Genomic DNA, 13,260 nt, shown 5'->3' on the forward strand with positions numbered 1-13,260 from the left:
AATATATTAGCTTAAATATATTGGCTTAAATGTAATTATGCAAAGGATTTAAGGAATGCTAGATTCTTATTTCATATGGTTGTAAGAGTTGTATTTATCCTGAAATTAAGTCAGCCACCAGCCCCCCCCCCTTGCCAGACAGAAGACGCCATCCGGGCAGTCTTGATATATAGTTGTCAGGCATTTTGTTTAGAAACATTAAATGAAGGAAATCTTTCAATGTTTATGTGAAACTCAAGATCCTTGACATCTGTTGAACATAAAATGTAAGATTAAATCATTTGTTTTAGAAGGCAATAGGGCAAGAAGGGCAAGAGGTGAGCTGGTAATTAAGATTCCATGTAAGATATATTATTACTTATTTGTCATTTATATATAGCTCTTTGTCTCCCATATAAGGGCAAGGAAGTGGGTGTATCTTTTGTGGGTGTATCTTTTGTGATTGGCTCTAGCAAACAGCCAATAGGAATTTCAACCAGGCTGATTGGACAGAGGCAGCCACAGGAGGAGCAAAGGGGGCTGGATTAAGGGAATATAAGTGCTGGCCAGAATGGCAGGAGGCCAGGCCAGAGCTTGGTAACCATGTACCACTGTGCCTCTTATTTATTTGTCTGACAAATAAATTACTATTTTAATTTCTCTATTGCTGCGTTGAATATTTCATTCCAGCTAAGCGTTAACCACAAGCAGGGTGCTACATTTTATGGTGCCGTGACTCGGATAAGTGGTCTGCTGGAACGCAGCCCCTTCGCCCTACTGGGCAGGGTACAAGAGAGAGGACAACTGCTTACCCAAAGCGCGCACTGGTAATTTTTTTCCAGGGGGAACGCAGAAGACTCGTCTGTCTGATACCCTGCTCACTGGCGGCGACGGACCGGGGGAAACAGGGAACCAACCAAGGGTAAGTGCACAAAGGGATTTTTGGCCCTCCAATTAATTAGGAGGAAGAGAAGTCTTGATCAAACTTCTGCGTCTCAGTAAGGGGAAACTGAGTACGCTAGGTGGTTGGGTACATCAGATGGTGATCTGGTGTAGGGAAAGGGAAGGATTGGGAGGTAGAGTGTGGTGAAGTATCCAGCGCATTGTATGTGTGAGAAAGTACAGAGCAATCTGTAGCTGACCCGAGTGTGGAGTGGGCAGTACTTCGGTTCCTAGTAAGGCGACTTCACTAGGCAAGGAAACCCACGAAGCGCGTCTGTGAGTGACTGAGTGGATACTTCACAGGGCCATACAATGGGAGTTGGGGGTTCAAAGGGGGAAAATACACCTCTTGAGTGTATGTTAAATAATTTTAAGAAAGCCTTCTCAGGGGCATATGGAGTCAAAATGACGCCAGAGCGCTTGAGAACGTTATGTGAACTAGAATGGCCAAAACAAATTACTGGATGGCCATCCCAGGGAACCTTTGATATAAATTTAGTAAGCAAACTTTGGACTGATATCGCCAAAGAAACTGGAGGGTGCCCAGAACAATTTCCATATATAGATTCCTGGCTGAGCACATTAAATAAAAATCCTCCATGGATAAGGGAATGCAAAGTCAAACGATGCAAATTATTGGCTGTAAAAGCCGAAGCTAGGAAAGGAATCTTGCCAAATAAACTCAAACCCATTTTTGAGGGGCCAGAGGAAGAGGTGCTTCCACCTCCACCCTATGCTCCACATCGAAGGGAGCTTAATCCAAACACTCCACCAGTTGTAACCCCAAGGCAAGAAACTGGAATGAATAATGGGAGTGGAGTCACAGAGCTTGATTCCTTGATAGATTATGATAAATATCTTCAGGAGGCATTGGAGTTCTATAATAAAGCCCAAGCAGAAGTGGTTATTCCACCTGTGACTCCTAATAGACCTCCATCTACAGTCTCCTTTAGTGGAACAACTGATTGCCCACCCCAAACCCCTGTACATCCAAGTCCCAGAGAAATGTTACAGAAGTTACAGGGAGACCTTGCTCGGTCAGCAAGCAATACAGCCAGGCGTATAAAGCTGCTAAAAGAACGCCTTGCGACAGATACCATCCCCTATGATTTGAGGCCCCTAGAGCAGAGTGAAGAGAAAGATCACGTAGTAGCCCCTCTTAGAAGAGTATTTGATGCACTTGAGGAGCCTGCGCTGGTTAATGGGCAACCCGGACCACGGCCACCTCGAACTTCGACCCTGCAATATATTCCATTCACAACTACAGATCTGATGAATTGGAAAACACACACCCCATCTTTTGCAGAAAAACCTCAGGCTATGATGGACTTGGTGACTTCAATAGTAAATACTCATAGCCCTACTTGGACAGATTGTCGCCAGCTCCTAAATACTCTGTTCACCACTGAGGAAAGGAGAGACATAATTGAAAAGGCACAGATATATTTGCGTGAGCAGGCCAGAGCGGGAAATATTTATAATATTGACCGTCATCTCCAAGATAACTTTCCCTTGGAAGATCCTAATTGGGATCCAAACAATGCAATTCACCTGGCCAGACTCACCACCTACCGCCAGACACTTGTGCAAGGTATCCGCAGGGCATGCCAGAAGCCCACTAATATGTCTAAAGTCTCAGAAGTAGAACAAAAACCAAATGAGAGTCCGGGAGACTTTTTAGAGAGGCTGCAAGAAGCCTATCGTATATGGACTCCTTTTGACCCTGAAGCCCCTGAAAACAGTAGAATGATTACTGCTACATTTGTGGCCCAGTGCGCTTCTGACATTCGTAAGAAAATTCAGAAATCAGAAGGATGGGAAGGGATGCTGATGAGCCAAATTATGGCCATTGCACGCCGAGTTTATCGGAATAGGGATGAGGCTGAGAAACAAGAGAAGAAGAAGTGGCAGAAGGAAAAGATGGTAATGCTAGCCACAGCAGTGAAGCAAGACCACCGCCCCTTAAATGGAGGGCGAGGGCGAGGGCGAGGAAGGAATCCACCACTGGGAAGGAATCAATGTGCAAATTGCAAGAAGGAGGGTCATTGGAAGCGGGAGTGTCCTGAACCCCTGAGGTTGGAAGAAGTGCGCCCAGGCCCAGGCCCAGGCCCAGGCTCCGGCCCAAGAAACCAGGGACGGGGACGGGGAATGATCCGAGATGGAAGATATCAGAGACCAGGACAGGGACGGAGTAGAGACAATTTCATTGGACTGGCAGAAGAGGATTTTACCCAAGACTAGGAACGACCGGACTCCATAAAGTTAGGCTTCCAGGAGCCCACGGTCACGATTCAATTAGGGAGCCATTTAATAGACTTTATGATTGATACTGGGGCTGAATACTCAGTACTCCCAGAACTATTGCAGAAAAAGGCATCCAAAAGTGTAATCATTAAAAGTGCCACTGGACAGTCAGCTAAGAGGTCTTTCCTCCAACCTTTGGAATGCCAGATTGGGGGACATCGTTTAACCCATCAGTTTTTGTATATACCTGAGTGTCCAATACCTCTCTTAGGTAGAGATATGCTGTCCAAATTGCAGGCCCAAATCACTTTCACTCCTCGAGGTCCAGAAATGAAACTGCCATCAAAAGCAGCAGGAATAATTACCCTCTCAGTACCTAAGGAACAATCATGGCGCCTAATGTCAGCCTTGCAAGTCCAACCCACATTGGATACAGAATTAAACAAGCTCCTCCGAACTCTACAGGTGCCACCAGGAGTATGGGCTGAAAATAGCCCACCAGGAATGGCTAAGAATATAGCTCCAATTGTAGTAACCCTAAAACCTATGGCTACCCCTGTATCTGTAAAGCAATATCCCTTACCCCGGCGAGCAGCGGAGGGCATCCAGAAACATTTGGACCGCCTATTAAAATATGGTCTGCTTAAGCCTTGCCAATCAGAATGGAACACACCCCTTTTGCCTGTTCGAAAACCTGGGACAGATGAATATAGGCCAGTGCAGGACTTGAGGCTCGTAAACCAGGCTATCGAGACCTTGCACCCAAATGTGCCAAACCCATATACCTTGCTGAGTTTGATCCCACCAGAAGCAACATTTTTTACTGTATTGGACTTGAAAGATGCATTCTTCTGTTGCCGGCTGGCACCACAGAGCCAACCTATATTTGCCTTCCAGTGGGAAGACCCTTTGACAGGAACAAAAGGCCAGCTAACCTGGACAAGATTGCCCCAAGGATTCAAAAATTCCCCAACTTTATTTGGCACTGCCTTGGCGAGGGATCTAACAAGTTACCCCTCAACACCGGGAGAAAAGGTGGTTCTGCAATATGTGGATGATCTTATACTAGCTGCAAAGGATTTTGATACCTGTAAAGAAGGGACAGAGGAACTGCTCCACTTGCTCTGGGAAGCTGGCTACCGAGTTTCCCAGAAAAAGGCACAGTTATGTTTAGAAAAGGTCAAATATTTGGGCTTTGACATCTCACACCAACAACGAGCATTGAGACCAGAGAGGAAAGAAGCTATTTGCCTTATCAAGGAACCTACCACAAGAAAACAACTTAGGGGATTCCTGGGAACAGCAGGGTTTTGTAGACTATGGATACCTGATTTCAGTAGTCTGGCCAAGCCCTTACATGAAAGCACTCGAGGTGCAGAAAAGGACCCATTCGTATGGGGACCTGAGCAGAAACAAGCCTTTTTAGTTATCAAACAGCGACTTATGGAGGCACCAGCCCTTGGATTGCCTAATTCGGAAAAACCCTTTCAGCTGTATGTACATGAACAGAATGGGATTGCAGCGGCAGTCCTGACCCAGAGATTAGGAAGTTGGAACCGTCCAGTAGCTTATTTGTCTAAACAATTGGACTCAGTAGCAAAAGGATGGCCTCCATGCCTAAGGGCAGTAGCGGCCACTGCGAGCCTTGTCAAAGAAGCTGATAAATTTACCTTTGGCCAGACGATGTATGTGAATGTACCTCATGCTGTTCTGACACTCATGGAATATAAGGGTAGTTATTGGCTAACGAACCCAAGGATGGCTAGATACCAAGGCCTATTGTGTGAAAATCCCAGGATTCATCTACGAGTAGTGAATATGCTCAATCCAGCGACTTTGCTGCCCCTACCAGAGGTAGATGATGAGGAATCACATGATTGTCTCCAAGTAATGGATGAAGTTTATTCCAGTAGACCTGATCTGAAAGATGAGCCATTGAAAAATCCAGATGTTGTATATTATACTGATGGTAGCAGTTACCTGCATGAAGGTGCCAGACGAGCAGGATATGCTGTGGTCACCAATGAGGAAGTTGTGGAAGCTGAAGCTTTGCCTGCTGGCACCTCAGCACAAAAGGCTGAACTTATAGGTTTAACTAGAGCTCTGCAATTGGCAGCCGGATGTAAGGCAAACATCTATACTGATTCAAAATATGCCTTCTTAACCCTGCATGCACATGGAGCTCTATGGAAAGAAAGAGGTCTAATCGGAGCCCACGGGAAGGCTTTGAAATATGGACCTGAAGTAGAAATCCTGTTAGAAGCAGTATGGGCTCCAGAACAGATTGCTGTAATGCACTGCAAAGGTCATGGACGAGGAAGGGATCCAATAACCAGAGGAAATCATGCTGCTGACAAAGCAGCCCGAGAGGCAGCCCAAAAGCCTGTGGGAGGATTTATAGCAGCCCTCATACCAGAGGTAGTTCCAGAAGATGTTAAACCTCACTATACCCCAGAAGAGAGGAAGTGGGCTGAACAGGAAAGAGCAGTTGTGAAGGACGGTTGGATGATCCTGCCGGACAATAGGATTTATGTACCTCATCATCTAGCAGGTACAATTGTAAGAAATTATCATGAATCTACTCACCTTGGCGGTACTGCAACTAGAGAGAGTCTCAGTCGGAAGTTGTATATTATTAATCTATCACAATTAGCAACTTGCATTTCACAGAAATGTGTTCTTTGTGCTAAAAACAATCCCAGGCAGGGACCGGTACAACCTCCTGGAATTCAGCATGTGGGATACGTCCCCATGGAAAGCCTAATTGTGGACTTCACAGAGCTGGTCCCTTCTAAGGGATTCAAGTATCTCCTTGTGTTTGTAGATACTTTTACCGGATGGGTTGAAGCTTTTCCCACCCGAACTGAAAAGGCACGAGAGGTAACTAAAAGACTCCTCACTGAATTGATCCCAAGGTTTGGATTACCTAGATGCATTGGAAGTGATAATGGGCCAGCGTTCATTGATCAAGTAGTACAAGATGTATGTCGAGTCCTACAAGTAAAATGGAGACTGCATACAGCATATAGGCCTCAGAGTTCAGGGAAAACTGAAAGAATGAATCGGACTCTGAAAACCCAATTGGCAAAATTAACCCAGGAAACGGGATTGGGATGGGTAGATGTGTTACCCATAACACTGTTTCGTGTTCGGTGTGCACCCACAAAAAGACTTAAGTTGTCACCTTTTGAGCTCCTGTATGGGAGACCGCCCTCCTTTGTTCAGGATATTCCAGCTGACCTTAAACAAATAGGAGATCATGTGACACAGGAACAAGTGCAATCTCTCTCCCGTGTTTTTGTTTCTCTTAACAGGTGGGCCCTCGAGCGCACGCCGTGCAGCATTGCCGAGCCGATTCATCAGTTCCAGGCTGGCGATAGCGTATGGGTGAAAGAGTGGAAACGTGATCCACTTGCACCTAAGTGGCGTGGACCTTACACCGTCTTGCTCTCTACTCCAACAGCGGTGAAGGTAGCTGAGGTGACCCCCTGGATTCATCACTCTCGTTTGAAGAAGTCTGAAGGCAGTTGGACGTGCAAAGGTGACCCCTCTAATCCTTTAAAACTAACTCTCTCCAAAAACCCCTGTATCTAGCCCTACCGGGAACGGGCTAGGTCACGGGCAACATTTGACGACCGGCCTGCTGCAGCCACAACCTGGAAGCTGGCTGACCTGCGCACGCCTGAAGCTTGAGGAGCGTCTGAACCAGCGACTGTGAACGGAAAGATTCTCTAATACAATTGATTGACTGCCCCCCCCTTGTGGAACAATTATCAGAGATATTACTCATTGGGGATCCTCGGGATATATGTTTTGGTCTTGGTGGTTCCCCATTTCTGTCACTGGGGGAATTATATTGGGGCTAATAATTATTTGCTATCACAATAAGGTAATCTTTTGTGGAAGGAATGCATATACTAGACATCAACATGATTTTATTAATCCTGATCCCTTGGGAAGGGGAAGGGTCCTTGAATCTGACCAAATTGGCTAAATATGGATTCAGCCATGACCACAATATGTGGGTAGGTTTAGCTGAAATGGTAGCTAATGTTGCAAATAGGACCAATTGCCTTGTTTGCTCTCTTGGGCCAGATGATTCAGAGGGAGGTATGCCCTTATTACCGATACCATTAGATGCTATTGGTATGGTAAGCGAAATGCCACACCAAACTGAAATACAGAATTTCCCCGGATGGAACTCAACTAAACCATTACGAGTTATACCTGTACAAGGGGAATTCTGTGTACATAAATCATCAGATGCAGCTGATTCTCCCATGATAGGCTCTTCTCATTGTCACTATACTTGGGATTACAAGAAGAATAGTCATACCTGGGCACACGGTACTACCTATCGAACTCGGAATGCCTTGCCCTGTGCACCTCCTTTTATTCATGCATGGAAAGTGGTGTGGAACATAACTGTGACAGAAAAAGGCAATCTAACATACTGCACTGTGAACTCTCTACCCCTTTTGGTATTTCGCCTTCTGTATTCCCCGTACCAAAAACCTCAGACCCGATGGTTGTGGTGGATATGTGGAGAATGGGCATACAAGAAACTCCCTTCCAAATGGAGTGGGACTTGTTTCTTGGGTTGGGTATTACCACCAATGTGGATTATGCCCACTAGTTCGGCCAGGCGAACACGAAGGAATGCTGATATTTCTCATATAGCAGGAGGAAGTACCCAAAGTTGGAGCGGTACTGATGATTGGCCGCCAGAGCGCATTATAGCCTATTATGATCCTGCCTCCTGGAATCCTGGTGAGCTCATACAAGGGGCACGGGATCCTATTTATAATCTAAACAGAATAATTCGATTGCAAGCAGTAGTGGAACTTGTAACCAATGCAACGGCCCAGAGTTTGAGACTTATTGCACAACAGTTGGATGAAAGTAGAGCCGCCATTTTGCAGCTGAAAATGGGAATGGATTATGTACTTGCCAGGCAGGGAGGCCTATGTGGAGTCTTGAACTTGACAGGGAATGCCTGTTGCTTTAACATTTCTGATAATGGTGAGGCAATCCGTGTGTTGGCCACAAAGATGGAGAATATAGCACATGTCCCAGTACAAACATGGGAAGGATGGGATATGGGATGGCTCACCAATTGGTTACCTAATGTCACAGGACTCAAAGGGATACTATTGTCTTGCTTGTTTTTCTTGACAGTAGTAGTATTGGTTTTATGTATGATGCCATGTATCATTTCATGTTTTAGAAGTACAATTAGCAAGATGGTTTCAAATGAAACTCTACCTCATATCATGGCCCTATACAGAGCTTTACCTCAGGAATATGATGAAGGTCAAGCTATCAAGGACACTTGGGATGAAGGTCCTTGAGCTTGAAAGGGGGGAATGAGGCATCTAATCATAAGCCTGCATGTTTATCAAAGCTTCTATATATTTCAATCAAGGCTTGTATTTAAAAATGAGCTTAAAAAAAAGGATTTTCAAATGTTTCATGCCAGGCAAAAGACCAGCTGCCTAAAAGAACCTTGGCAAGATGTTTTTCCTCCTAAGACAAGAAGGGCCCCATTGATTTATAGTAGAAAAACAATTCTCAAAGTCATAAAAAAGGGAGAATTACATATGCTGCCCCAAGGCTGAGAAAACACCATTAGGAATGGGGAAAGATAATACTAATGTGCCTCCCAGTAAAATGAGCCAGATCTTCTTTCTAAGGTTGAAAGGCCAGGAGCAAATGGAAGGAAAAACATTTAGCTAGAAAGAAAGAGAGCATTTTTGGGGAAGTCTCTTCTAAAGCTGTTTCTTAAACTGAGAGAGTTAAAAAAGGTTAAAATGTGTTAAATGTTGGAAAGGCAACTGGCTTGGCAGAAGAAGCAGCTTCTTCCTATTTTATTTTGAGGCTGGAGAGGAGGGGGAAAGGGGGAGGTGCAAACTGAAGAGGCTTCTTTTAAAAGCTGTGTTTTATTGAGTTCCTTCCTTTTCACTTTGAGAAGCTTTATTCTTTTAAGAGGCTACCTATGATAAATGTATGAAATATATTAGCTTAAATATATTGGCTTAAATGTAATTATGCAAAGGATTTAAGGAATGCTAGATTCTTATTTCATATGGTTGTAAGAGTTGTATTTATCCTGAAATTAAGTCAGCCACCAGCCCCCCCCCTTGCCAGACAGAAGACGCCATCCGGGCAGTCTTGATATATAGTTGTCAGGCATTTTGTTTAGAAACATTAAATGAAGGAAATCTTTCAATGTTTATGTGAAACTCAAGATCCTTGACATCTGTTGAACATAAAATGTAAGATTAAATCATTTGTTTTAGAAGGCAATAGGGCAAGAAGGGCAAGAGGTGAGCTGGTAATTAAGATTCCATGTAAGATATATTATTACTTATTTGTCATTTATATATAGCTCTTTGTCTCCCATATAAGGGCAAGGAAGTGGGTGTATCTTTTGTGGGTGTATCTTTTGTGATTGGCTCTAGCAAACAGCCAATAGGAATTTCAACCAGGCTGATTGGACAGAGGCAGCCACAGGAGGAGCAAAGGGGGCTGGATTAAGGGAATATAAGTGCTGGCCAGAATGGCAGGAGGCCAGGCCAGAGCTTGGTAACCATGTACCACTGTGCCTCTTATTTATTTGTCTGACAAATAAATTACTATTTTAATTTCTCTATTGCTGCGTTGAATATTTCATTCCAGCTAAGCGTTAACCACAAGCAGGGTGCTACATTACAAGGGGGAATAACTTGCAAAAATGTGTGTGTTACTTAAAATTGTATATGAAAAAGTATTTTAAGAGAGACTCATACTAAAATGCTGACAATTTTCCATGAGCTTTGAAAAAACAACAACCCACATATTACTGTGGATATGTGGAGATCTGGATTTAGGAAAGTGAGAAATAAAGTAAAGGAACCCCTGACCTTTAGGTCCAGTCGTGACCAACTCTGGGGTTGCGGCGCTCATCTCGCTTTATTGGCCAAGGGAGCCGGCGTACAGCTTCCGGGTCATGTGGCCAGCATGACTAAGCCGATTCTGGCAAACCAGAGCAGCACACAGAAACACCGTTTACCTTCCTGCCAGAGCGGTACCTATTTATCTACTTGTACTTTGACATGCTTTCAAACTGCTAGGTGAGCAGGAGCTGGGACTGAGCAACGGGAGCTTACCCCATCGCAGGATTTGAACTGCTGACCTTCTGACAGGCAAGTCCGAGGCTCTGTGGTTTAACCCACAGTGCCACCTGTGTCCCTAAGTGAGAAATAGAAGGAACTGAAATTGATGGATTTCTCTGTTCATACGAGGTAGTAACTTAGTGGGCAGAATTCAAGACGCATCTGCAATGTCTGACGTAACTCGTGGACCTGCCATGACCCATGGGTGTGGTTGCCTTCCTGACCAAACTGATATTGCATCCCAGACACTTCAGGAGTTGCTTCTAGATGGGAGCTTGGTGTCGCAAATGGGATCTTAGCATCATAGAGTTATAGAGTTGGAAAGGACCGCTAGGATAATCAAGTCCAACTTCCTGCAATGCAGGAATCTTTTGCCCAATGTGGGGCTCAAACCTACGACCCTGAGATTAATAGTTTAATGCTCTGCTGACCGAGCTAATCAATGCATTGGAAATGGATTTTTAACATATCACATTTTATGTGGGAAACACTTCGGCCTAGCATGGGCATTCACAAACTTTACTTGGTTGGAGAACTGCCTTGCAAAATCTGGAGTTGTGTGAATTTCAAAGGATGGCTGTGTGTTGGCTTCTAAAGTGCAAATCGGGTAGGTTCCCCCTCTAAGTAGCTTAAACAATAAACAAATGCATGAAAAGTGAACCAAATTCGTCTACATAAGATATGGTAAAAGGCCTGTGCACAAGCAACAGTTGCTTGAGGAAGGACTGGATGAAAATAAAAATCTTTAGCATTTTCTGAGTGCCCTGTCAGCAGAACCCTAATGCCTGCCTGCCTGCCTGCGTATCTTCCCCATCCTGTTCTCCATATTCCCAGCTCTAGCCTAGCCCTGTCTGCCAACAAACCCCCCTTTTAGATCTATTGTGTAACTAAGAGTCTGGTTGCATCACAATTGATAGATCTGAATTCCCAGGAGAGTGGGGTGGGGGGTGGGGAGTAAAAGGGATGCCATCGATTTTCTGTACTTCGTCCACTTGCTGCCAAGTTGAGGACAGAAGGAATCCTGTGCTAACAGACTCCGGGTATGCTGCTGAATTAATTGAGGGGGGGAATTAAACTGCAGAGGGAAGCAGTTTAGACGCAGAGTGTTTATAATGCCTCTACATTAAAATCTTGTGGTCAGGGTTTGAATAATGCAAGGGCACATCCGCACAGACAGATTCTGAGCCCGCCCAAACCTGGAAATTAAAAGGGAATAAAATCAGAATATGGCATCTTCAATGCAGAGAGTTTTTGCTCTTTTCCGAGCAATTGTTTCTTTTTTAATTATTGATGCTCATTGTTTTGATAATTTTATGGAAACCGCTTTGCAAGGTTCCCCCTGAAAAGTGGTGAATAAAAATAGTTCTCCTAGACAAAATAAATAATTGGGAGTCTGTGCAGCACAGAGACATAAGCACACCAGAAGGAGACAGGCCAGTGGTCCATCTTGTCTAGCATCCTGTTGTCACAGTAGACACAGGTGGCGCTGTGGTCTAAACCACTGAGCCTCTTGGGCTTGCCGATCAGAAGGTCGGCGGTTTGAATCCCCGCAACGGAGTGAGCTCCCGTTGCTCTGTCCCAGCTCCTGCCAACCTAGCAGTTTGAAAGCACGCTAGTGCAAGTAGATAAATGGGTACTGCTGTGGCAGGAAGGTAAAAGGTGTTTCTGTGCACTCTGGCTTCTGTCACGGTGTTCTGTTGCACCAGAAGCAGTTTAGTCCTGCTAGCTACATAACCCAGAAAGCTGTCTTTGAACAATCACTGGCTCCCTTGGCCTGAAAGCGAGATGAGCGCCACAACCCCTTAGTCGCCTTTGACTGGATTTAACAATCCAGGGGTCCTTTACCTTTACCTTGTCACAGTGGCCAACCAGATTCCCATTATGGGAAGCCCAAAAGCAGACCCTGTGTGCAACAGCAGGCCCCAAAGACACAATGTTATGTGAAGCGACTGCAGAAACCCCTTTGATGACTCCAACATGCACTGCTCAGCCATTCCTTTAGCTGCCAGTGGGTGGTGCTGCCACTTCATTTCATTCTGCAGGCGGGGAACCCGCAAGCCTCCAAGCATTGTTGGTCAGACTTCAACTCCTGCTAATGTAGCTGATGATCAGGGGGATGATGGGAGTTGTAGTCCAGCCACATCTGGAGGTACTCACAGGTTCCTCAAAGGAACAACAGCATCGCCACAGCATTAATGCCCACCCCCAAAACCAGGGTACTTGGTGCATTTATCCTAATGTGTCTTGCAGCTGAATTACTGTGTTACAAGCGGTTTGAAAAGCTTAATTTTTTGGATAAGACTTTGATCTCCTTGCTGCTTAGATTTTTGTCAGCTAGTGCTTTTCTTTGAGCTCTTAGAGATGCTCCTGATTCTCTCCTGTTTTGATGTTTCACCATCAGGTGGTTGTTTTTCATTGAGAATTGTCAGGTATTTTCATTTTGGAGGGGAAAATGAGGCTAGAAATGGAAACAATAAACAAATAAAGAAACTAAATCTTCATGAAATGGGTTTATGATTGCACTGTTGAGTGCTTAATAGGCAAAGACTTTATAAGCAGGCAAGAGTATTATATACAATGGTACCTTGGGTTACATACACTTCAGGTTACATACGCTTCAGGTTACACACTCCGCTAACCCAGAAATAGTGCTTCCGGTTAAGAACTTTGCTTCAGGATAAGAACAGAAATCGGGTTCCGGCGGCGCGGTGGCAGCAGGAGGCCCCATTAGCTAAAGTGGTGGTTCAGGTTAAGAACAGTTTCAGGTTAAGAACGGACCTCCGAAACGAATTAAGTACTTAACCCGAGGTACCACTGTACTCGTATAGCTTTCCTTGGGCTTCTACAGGAGATATAATATGCCTTTTCCATTCATCAGGGGCAACAAGACTGAATCTTACTGCAACACTGGCTATGGGGCTGTGCTGCCTAGGGATGGGAA

At 44.8% G+C, this 13,260-nt stretch overlaps 1 protein-coding gene across 1 annotated transcript in view; it reads right to left on the reverse strand.

Moving 5' to 3' along the window:
- The window catches only part of LOC309331067 (uncharacterized protein), a 63,505-nt gene that overhangs the window by 23,461 nt on the left and 26,784 nt on the right, over positions 1–13,260 (reverse strand). The window lies entirely within an intron of this gene.

Source organism: Podarcis erhardii (assembly GCF_964252035.2).
Source record: "Podarcis erhardii genome assembly, chromosome: 16".
In the NCBI taxonomy this organism is placed as follows: Eukaryota; Metazoa; Chordata; class Lepidosauria; order Squamata; family Lacertidae; genus Podarcis; species Podarcis erhardii.